We start from the raw sequence: 9,998 nt of genomic DNA on the forward strand, positions 1-9,998 counted from the left end.
TCGGCTCGGCTCGGCTCGGCTGCTGCTACTCCTGCCGCGCCGGCGGGGCGGGGCCGGAGTGTGCGGTCCCTGCACAGGCGGTGCCCTTGGCCCGCACCGCTGGGCCGGGTGGCGGGGGGGAGCGGTCGGGCTCAGACTGGATTGAGCAGGGAGCTGTGCTGCCAGCTTTGCCGTAGTCTGCGGTGCTGCCCTTGCCTGGGCGCAGGGAGCGTGAGGTCAGGGGCTGTAATGCATTCTCCCGGAGCGATGCCTGCACAAGCTGTTCCTGGTCCCCGGATCAATACGTGCTCTGATAAACAGCGCTGGCATTTGCCAGCCCGAATTGCTCTGAGCTCTGTCTTCCGGGGAGGATTGCAAGTACTGTGCTCACGGGAGTAATTAGGCTGTGAAAACAGGCTATGAGACATTTTGGCTCCTTTGGGTCCAGAGTAATGTGAGTTTCCCAGGGGCCCTAGTGTGGCAGCACTTGCAGCCAGGGCTCCCTTCCACGCACCAGGGGATCGGCTGCCTGCAGCTTCTCTTCCGAGCGCTGCTGTCTCATCGGCTTTCATCTGTCTGTGCTGGTGTAAGTTGTCTGCGAAGGTAACGTGCTCTGAGGCTCCAGATGTCTGCTACTACCACCGTGTTCCTGCCTCTCACTAGGTGTCTGTTGTCCTAGGGCCCTCAGCTCTCCATGGAGAGACTGTAGAAGCTGGGCCATGTGACCTATTAAGAGGAAGCGAGTGATTTTTAACTTCTCTTCCTTACAGCTGGGACATGAGGAGAATGGGCCTTTCTGAGAGCAGCAGAGCCCTTGCTGAGCTAACCCAATGGGCTGTTGTGACAGTAATGTAACTGGGGGCTTTGCTGGGTGCATCCCTTGGAATGTGATGCTGACCTGACGCAGGGACATGGTGTAACTTCTGTACAAATAACTGTAGTGCTGTCAGTCATGATCTAACCTTTGGTCTGGCTTACAGCTCCCAAAGCAGTGCATGTTTCTTTTGTCTGAGCCTGGATGTAGTAAGTACTGGGCTGTGTTTCTGAAATAGTCTGTGCAGGAGTGTCGGGGCAGGGGGTTCATAGATTGTAAGGCTGAAGGGACCCTGGAAGATCATCGGGTCCAGCCCCCTGCATCCAGCAGGAAAGATAACTGGGGTCAGGTGACCCCAGCAAGGTGACTGTCTTGTCTCCCCTTGAAGATTTCCAGGGTAGGTGATTGCACCACCTCTGGAGGGAGCTTATTCCACAGTCTGGACAGCCTTACTGAAGTTTTTCCTAATGTTGAGCCTGATTCGATCTTCCAGGAGTTTGTGGCCATTACTCCTGGTTTTCCCCTTGGGTACCCTGGTGAACAGTTGCTCACTGAGCCCTTGATGTGCTCCCCTAGTATAGCGGTAAGCTGCTACCAGGTCCCCTCTCAGCCTTTTCTTCATGCTGAAGAGTCCCAGATCCTTCAGCCTTTCCTTGTACGGCTTGCCTTTTAAGACTCCGATCATACGGTGGCTCTTCTTTGGACTCTCTCAAGCTTGTCCAGGTCCTTGCTGAAGTGCAGTGCCCAGAACTGGACGCAGTACTCCAGCTGTGGTCTCACCAACGCTGAGTAAAATGGAAGAATCACTTTCTTGGCTTAGCTGGAGATGCATCGATTGACGCATGCAAGAATATTATTTGTCCTACTGGCTACAGCATCACATTGCTGGCTCATATTCACTGTGGTCTGTTACTGCCCCCAGGTCCCTTTCATTCATGGTTTTAGTCAGTTTGGTGCTGCCAAGCCTATAGGTGTGTAGGGAGTTGCTTGCCCCGAGGTGGAGCACTTTACATTTCTCAATGTTGAACTTCATCAGATTCTGATCCGCCCAACCTGCCAGCCTGTCTAGGTCTGCCTGTAACTAGCCTATCATCAAGTGTGACCACGCTTCCCCGTAACTTGGTGTCATCCGCGAACTTGGCCAGTGAGCTCTTCATCCCCACATCCTAATAGTTAATAAAGGTGATGAAAAGTACTCGGCCAAGCACTGACCCTTGCACGACACTGCTGCCCACTTCTCACCAGGATGACACCTATCTGTTCTTTATGACTCTCTGGGCCCTATCCTGCAGCCAGTTTCTCGCCCATCGGATTATCTCGGAGTTAAGCCCATGATCCTTCAATTTCCTTGCAAGGACATTATGGGATACTAGGTCAAAGGCCTTTTGGAAGTCTAGGTATACAATGTCAACCTGCTCTCTTGTGTCCAGGTGGTGAGTTACCTGGTCATAGAAGGAGATGAGTTTGGTAAGGCCCGCAGTGAAGCCATGCTGGCTATCATTCAGAATCTTACCTTCTGCAAGCTTATCGCAGATAGACTCCTTGATGAACTTTTCTAGGATTTTCCCCAGGATGGAAGTTAGACTGATTGGCTTATAGTTACCCCGGTCCTCCCTCCTGCCCTTCTTGTGGATGGTTACAACATTGGCCCTCTTCCAGTCCTCGGAAACTTCTCTAGAGCACCACAAGTTAAGGAATAGTTTTGCCAGGGTTCCATAATGACTTCAGCCAGCTGCTTCAGCACTCTCAGATGAAGATCATCTGGTCCCGCTGACTTGTATATGTCCAATTTTATTACTTGGTCATACACCAATTCTACAGCAATAGTAGGAAGGTGATTATTCCTACTGTGGTCATCCTTTTCTCTACTTGGCATGGTTTTCCTCTTGGTTCAGTGAAAGACCAAGGTGAAGTAGTCATTCAGGAATTCACCTTTCTCCTGGGTGCCGGTAACCAGCTCTCCTGAGTTGTTGAGCAATGGCCTCACACTCCCATTTGTTTTCCTTCTGTTTCCTATGTACCTAAAAAGGATTGTTGTCCTTGATTCCCATTGCTAATCTAAGTTCAGTCGCTGCTTTAGCCTGTCTTATCTGTTCCCTGCAAGTGCGGGCCATCCTGGAATAGTCCTCCTTGGGGCCTGCCCCAAGCTTCCATTGTTTATAAGCTTCTTTCTTCTTTCTTAAGAAGACCGTGATTTCCCTGTTTAGCTAAGAGGGCTCCCCAGCCCTTCGGTTACCTTTTCTCTGCATGGGAATGGACTTACTTTATGCTTCAAGGATCGTGTCCTTAAGGAACAACCACTCTTCATGCACTCGCTTTGCCTTCAGTCCCTGGTCCTGCAACACTTGTCCTACTAGTGACCTAAGCTTGTTGAAATTTGCATTTTTTAAGTCCAAGACTTCAGTTCTGGTATCTGACTTGTCTGCCTTGCATTGGACAGTGAACATGATGGTTTCATGGTTGCTGTTGCCCAGACTTCCCTCTATATTTAAATTGGTCACCAGGTCGTATCCTTTGGTCAGGGCCAAGTCTAGCAGAGCATCACCTAAATCGGTCACCAAGTCGTATCCTTTGGCCAGGGCCAAGTCTAGCAGAGCGTCACCTCTACTTGGCCCATGCACCTCCTGAGTCAGGAAGAGCTCCTCAGCACGGGTCAGGAAGGATCGTAACTGTTCCAACTTGGCAAGTGTTCCTCCCAGGATATGTCTGGATAATTAAAGTTGCCCATGAGGACCATGTCATGTGCACATGTAGCCTCAGGCAATTCTTGGGTGAACTCCAGATTTAAGTTCCTCCCCCGGTCTGGTGGTCTGTAGTATACACCTACAGTTCTCTCCCACACGCACCCTGCGCTGCCCCCCCCCCCCAACCTGACTCGGCAGGTTTCAAGCTGTCCATTTTTGGAGCAGATGTCCTCCTCCAAGGAGGTGTACTGCTCTTTCACATAGAGAGCAATGCCTCTACCTTTCTTTCCCACCTGGTCACTTCGGTGCAGGGTGTAGCCCTCTTTAGCTATACCACAGTTGTGTGAGGTCTCTGTAATCTCTACTAGATCATAATGCACATTGGAGAGTAGGAAGGCTAGCTCCTTCTGCTTGTTCCCCATGCTCTTGGCATTGGTATATAGGCACCTGAGTCCTCTTACTGAGGGCCTCCTCTTCCTGTCTTGCTGATGGAGAACTGTTCCCTCAGATCCAGCAAGACTGGCTCTCCCAGCATCCCTGTCTACTGGGCTTACTTGTGTGTTGGTCCCTGGACATGTTTGAATTTGTGTATCCCTGTCCCCCATCAATCTTAGTTTAAAGCCCTGTCCACATTGGCAACGTGTAGGGGGTGCACGTGCACCCCCTGAGCTTGGCAGTGCACCCTGTACAAAAAGCGCCGCTGACACTGCTGGCAGTGCCTGCGGGTGGTCACCGCTCACCCCCCCCTCCCCTTACCACCGGCGGCATCTGTGGCTGGTCCCTGATTGCCACTGCTGGCAGTGTCTGCAGGTGGTCACTGGCCACTGGCTGGTGCTCACCACTCCCCCCGTCACTGACACTACCATGGTCGCCTGCAGGAGCTTACTGCTCACCACCGCCATGCCCCCGCTGCCATCTGCAGGAGCTTACATGCCCACCTGGCCTCCGGGGACATGCAGCGTTCATGCCTGTCCAAAAGATTGGCCATCCTGCCCGCAAACAGGGACTTACCTTTCCTCATGAGGTGGATGCTGTCCTTCCCAGGAGTCCTCTCTGAAGTGCATGCTGTGGTCAAGGAATCAGGAGCCTTCTTTGGCACCAGTGTTGGAGTTGCTGGTTTGCTTCCTCGATACATCCTTGCTTTCTGGGACTGCAGCCTGCACATTAATGAACTTGGGTTCAAATGCCTCTTGTCAAAGCACTGGCAACAGAGAACAATCAGACTGGTACAAATGACTTGTCTCCATTCCATAGTTCCCTGGACCGTGTGGTAAGGGTCCTGAATCCTCTTTCTGAAAGTCACTTTCTTAGGTACTCCCTGGAGCCCCAGGCACCGGGTGAGGAGAATGCCATGGGGGTTAGGGAGGAGCCTAGCTTGAGGCAGCCTGTCTCAGTAATTCCTGGATGCTCCACTGTTGCCCCTCTGCTTCATCTGCAGCAGGAGTGAAGGGAGCTCTGGGGCATTGTTCTCACCACCTAATCTGAAACTGGAGTCCTTTCATGGCCATGCTAGAATAGCCCAAATCCTGTGTGTTTGTCAGGAGGGAGACAATCTCTTTAGAGGCAGATGTCCCTGTTGCAGACGACCTGGTCTGTCCTTGCATCTTGCCAAGAGTTCCTAGTTATCCCTAAGCAAAACAAAGTGGTGAGAGTTGGTTTGGACCTGGAATCTACTCCCTGAGCTGGGAGAATGTCTGAAGCTCCCTACCTGGAATCTAGCTGCCATATCTGATGGTGCAGTAATTGCAGGTCAGCAGTGGGTGGACTCATGAGCAGCACAGCAGTGCTGGCTCAGGTGAGCTTCCTAGCGTGCCACTAACTTTCTGGTGTCAGTTGCTGTGAGTGGCAGTCAGGTTTGTCATCTGGGTGATAGGGGACTGCTGGGGACATGCAATGAAGGGCAGCTTGGCTGTTGCTAGTGAAGTTGGCCAAGACCTTTACACTTTCTGGCTTAAAGGTTGCCAGTCTTCTCAGGTTGTTTTATGTGAAAGTAAGAAGGGAATGGGAGGGGGCACCTGCCAGGGCAGGTGACACAAGCCAGTGGGCCAGAGGCAGGAGATTGGCTGCCCTCTCCTGTCCTTTCTGGGTTTCCCCATGAACAAGTGGGGTGCTCGTGGTAGTGCTCCCTTTGTCGGCCTCTGGTATAAGTCTGGCTATCACTCTGGAAGCTGCTGGCCTGTCTTCAGTATGGGCTGATCCCTGTCTGTATAGAGGACGCTGCTGGTGATGGTGCCAGCAGGGCAGTGAAGTAACTTGTCCCACTCTTGAAGCCTTGTAGGTCTATTGCAAGCTTTGGCAGAAGGGATTTTACAGCTAAATGACCAGCACTTGTGGGTAGAAGCTCAGGGGTGTTGGAGAACAGCATTGGGGAAATCAGTTGCAATTAAATGGCTTACTGATGAGCACTGCCTTGTGTCACTGGCAACACCAGCATCATGCTAGTGTGGAAGGGAACCAACCGGTCCTTGTTCCCTGGCAAATCTGATTGGTGAGGAGAAACATGAACAGTGGGGGCTGCTAGGTCCTCACACCTAGATACAGCAGATGCAAACTTTCCTTCCAGGGGGCTTGCTTCTTTAACCTGGCAGGGCCCCTTGGTAACACCAGGTGTGATCTTGTTCATGATGGTGTACTGGGTTGGGCTCTGCAGCCCCATAGGCAGCCTGAAGGTGTGATTGTCCTGCAGTGGAGCCACATGCTTGCTGCATGTACAGGATGCCCTGCAGCAGTGCAGATGGAGAAATGCCTGGGCTGCTGCAGGGGGTGTGATGTGAAGCGACCAAGTGCGTTTATCCCAGGGTGGCTGGGCATGTGGTGCTAGTGCGAAGAGGTAGGGGAAATGGGACATGTGCCCTGGGACCTGAAGGGGAAAGCAAGGACTCCACTCTGGTGACTTAGCAACACCTGCACCAGGAGACCACAGACTGAGCCAGTAGGATTAGGTTCCCAATGGAGAATCTGATGCTAGGCACACTTGGCCTGTGGAGGAAGGTTACTCTGCTCAGGCATCACAGTGGAAACAGGCCTGATTGATGAGCCAGCAGCAGTATCTGACACCAGTGCCCTGTTGGCCTGAGATGCTCTGATAGCTCCTGCTGGTGCCCTTAGCCTGGCTGCATCATGTGTCATTCTCTGGTGCACTCAGTTTGCAGATCATTAAAGCCAAATGACCCATGATGAGGGCAGAGAAGATCTGTTAGAAGGAAGCTGCCACTGCACAGCTCTTACATGGTGCAGCAGACAAAGAACTGCCCTGCTGCTTTTGTGAACCCCTGGGTGCTTGTCCATTACCCTAGAGATGAGGGGCCCTGGCTTTGTTCTTGGGTACCCTTGGCTACCAGGCCTGATAGTGCCCGTACCTAACTCCTAGCTCTGTCCTTTTTCTAATTAATAGGGACTATTTGCGTTTGTCACAGTTGTAGTGTCACTGTGTCCATAGTTCTGGCCCCTCTGTGCATGCATGCAGGGCCCTTGACTACATCTGAGTAGCCTTTGCACTGAGGCCTGGTACTGCAATGAGCACTGGACCTGTGCTGCCTGCCTCAGAGGAGCTCTGGCCAAAGGCAATAGTTGGTGGAGGAGGGAGCTATACTTCTCTGTGGTTCTGGCTTTGAGCTGATAATCGGGTACTAGTTTGGTAAGTTGAGGACAGGAGGGCTCATTCCCTGCTGCTCTCCAGGGTTTGCAGTGTCTGATTTCTCTCCCATCAGTCCGGGTGCAGTGCAGTGGGAGTTAAGATGCAGGTGTTGTTAGGCAGCAGGCTTTATCAGCTTATCGGGGTCAGGGAGACTTGGGTTTCATGGATAGATATTTAGAAGCTGGATCTTTGAACAGTGTTTTAATTTGATGGCTGTGAGCACCGTATACCTGCCTCATTGGGTTGTAAATAGTATCCCATGGTACTGCATAAAGCAGACCCTGAGAGGATGACATTTCATGCTTGGGAGGTACTGGGGACTTTTTTCTCTCCAACTCAGAAATGTTGGTTTCAGATACTTAAATCAGTGAGTTGTCCCCAAAGCAGAAGCAGCCTCTGTGCTGTGACGCAACATAGCGGTAGTGCTGCTTAAAATGAGGGACCCCTAAAGCTATCATGCCCAGCATCATGAAATTCATGATACCAGAACATGGTCTTTGCATGGTTCAGGCAGGAGGAGGGGCGCTCCACAGCCACAGAGGCTGTAGCCTGTCTAGCATCAGAGGCATCCATCTTACCCAAATGCTAAGGCAAACATTGACAAAGCCCATCCATGTCGGCTGTGAGGCAGAGCTGGCTTGGAGAACGTGGCATGCTTGCAGCTGACGTGAGCACAACAGAGGGTGAGGGGTTGTGTGGCTGAACAGAGCCTGTCGGACCCCAGTAGTTTGCGTGTCCCAGAGAGGAACAGCTCCAGGCTGAGTGCTAAAATGCTGTGTGTGCAGCCAGCTGCAAAGTCCTTTTGGAAAAGGAGACTCTGGCATGTTCTGCTGAAGTCCAGGGGGTGAGTAAGGGTGCAGCATGGGGTGCTTGGGAGGTGGTGGCACTGTCTTGGCATCATGAAAGCCAAGCACTGGAGGCTGTGTGTGCGGTGCCATCAGCAGCCTCCTGTTAGTCCTGCTGGCTTGGACAGAAGTGGGGCTCCTTTGCTATAGAGCCAGGTTCATAGGTGTGCTGCATTTTGGAGCTGCCCAGGCTGCTGTACTATAGTAAGGAAATTAAGCAGTGGTTAATTTGATCCTGCAGTCCAGGACTTCTGCCTTTTCTCCACTGTTTTGCTGAGCTATCTGCTCACAAAGCCATTCAAATTCCTCTCCAGTGGTGATGTGAGGGGGGGCTATGCCAGGCTTTAATCTTTCTACACAGCTTTTATTTGTTAATGCAGAACAGATTGGGTGGGGCGGGGGAGGGAGCAGGGGGTGCACTGGAGATAGGGAACCCTGTACAGCTACTTGTGAGGTACAGCATCTGAATAAGCTAGCTGATGCCCATCAGCCAGCCTCCGCAAACGCAGGTGAGGCCCATGGGACCACGTAGTGGAGTCTTCAGCTTTGCCTGTTGTGTGTCTGGGAGAGGTCGCTGCCTCTTGTGGGTGCCCTGCCTGTGGGGACAGTGTGAATGGGACTGGTGAGTACTGGACTCGTTCTGGAGGCAGATAAAGTGGAGCTTCCTAGTGGCTTGCGGGCAGGCTTGCTGTGTTGCACCCTGCTGACGACCAAACACTTGATGCCAAGTGTTTGGGCAGCCAATCTGCAAAACTTTACCATGGCCTGTTCCTTGTTTGCCTGGGTCAGGCTCTTCTCTATAGTAAATGTGCTTTCTTGATTAGCTAGTCTGAGCTGATGGGGAGCAAGTCACTCACTGTAGCCCCTGTGGAAAGCCATGGGGGCCTTTTGCTTCTGCACCCACATATGTGTTTGATTTCCAGACATGGCCTCCTGTTCCTTGGAATTCATGGATGAGGCTCGGCAGTTCATGAGCCTCAGGAGCCCAACAATATATTTGGTTTGGTGTCTACCACTTAGCAAGAAAGTTGATTTTTTTTTTTTCCATTGTTCCTCATCTCCCAAGGGCCCGTCCTGCAAGTGCTGGGCATCTGTGCCACCTGGGGTAGTGGAAGGCACTCTGCCTGCTCAGCAGCATGCCCAGGGCATGGGGATTGGCATGACTTAGGATACTTGCAGTCTGCGGAAGTGCCTTGCCACAGGGGTGGGACAGGGCAGGGCAGGGCTTGCCAGACAGGTAAAACCAGCTTGATGCCTTGCCTACCTCTGTATGCAACAGTCTCTCTGGGCACAGGGCACTGGGTGAGAGGGATTATTGTTATGAGCTGGCAGAGCACTGCTTGGACCTTATCCAGCAGGGGATACAAGACTGGGAGGCTCCTTTTCCTGATCCCTGGCTACAGGTATTTCATACCTTTTGTGGGGCAGCAAGAGGCAGCCTTCATCTTACACTTCAGGGGTGCAGTGAGCCAAGAGCTGTGTAGGTGCAGCATCTAGTGCCAGAGCAAAATCAAGCAGGCCAAGGGGTAGTGAGGCATCTGGTGCTTTCTGGGAAGGGGCAATAGCTGGCATGCTGGTGAAGGCATGCTGGGCTCAGCCTCTCCCAGCAGGACTTTGTTTCTGAGTGTACCTCATGTGCGTGGGGGAGGGCTGCTGGGTGCTGCCCAGCTAGTGTGGGGCACGTGGAGCAGAGCCTTGTGCTGGGCTGCCTGGCTGGAAGCAAGGGCAAGGAAGGTCTCGCAGGGTGTGCAGCCACTGGGAGGAGTGTCAGGTTCTTCCTGTGGTAATTATATAGGAAGGGTTTCTATGACAACTGGTTTTCAGCAAGCAATTTTGATTGGCTGGCAGCACACTTCCCAAGTATGATTGGGCAGAAGAGAAGTTTCTTGCATGTGGTGTGTGTGCATGAGGCCTCAGCAGCGACATCGCTGCCGTCCCTGGGAAATGCAGGTGATGAGGGAGCCTGACCCCGCCTGGTCCCGGAACCGGCTCGGAAGTTGCAAGGGCTCGGAGACGCTCCGCTCCGCTCCTGCTGGCAT

This window comes from Gavialis gangeticus, unplaced genomic scaffold (assembly GCF_001723915.1).
Source record: "Gavialis gangeticus isolate Ggan-Ray unplaced genomic scaffold, GavGan_comp1, whole genome shotgun sequence".
Taxonomy (NCBI): Eukaryota; Metazoa; Chordata; order Crocodylia; family Gavialidae; genus Gavialis; species Gavialis gangeticus.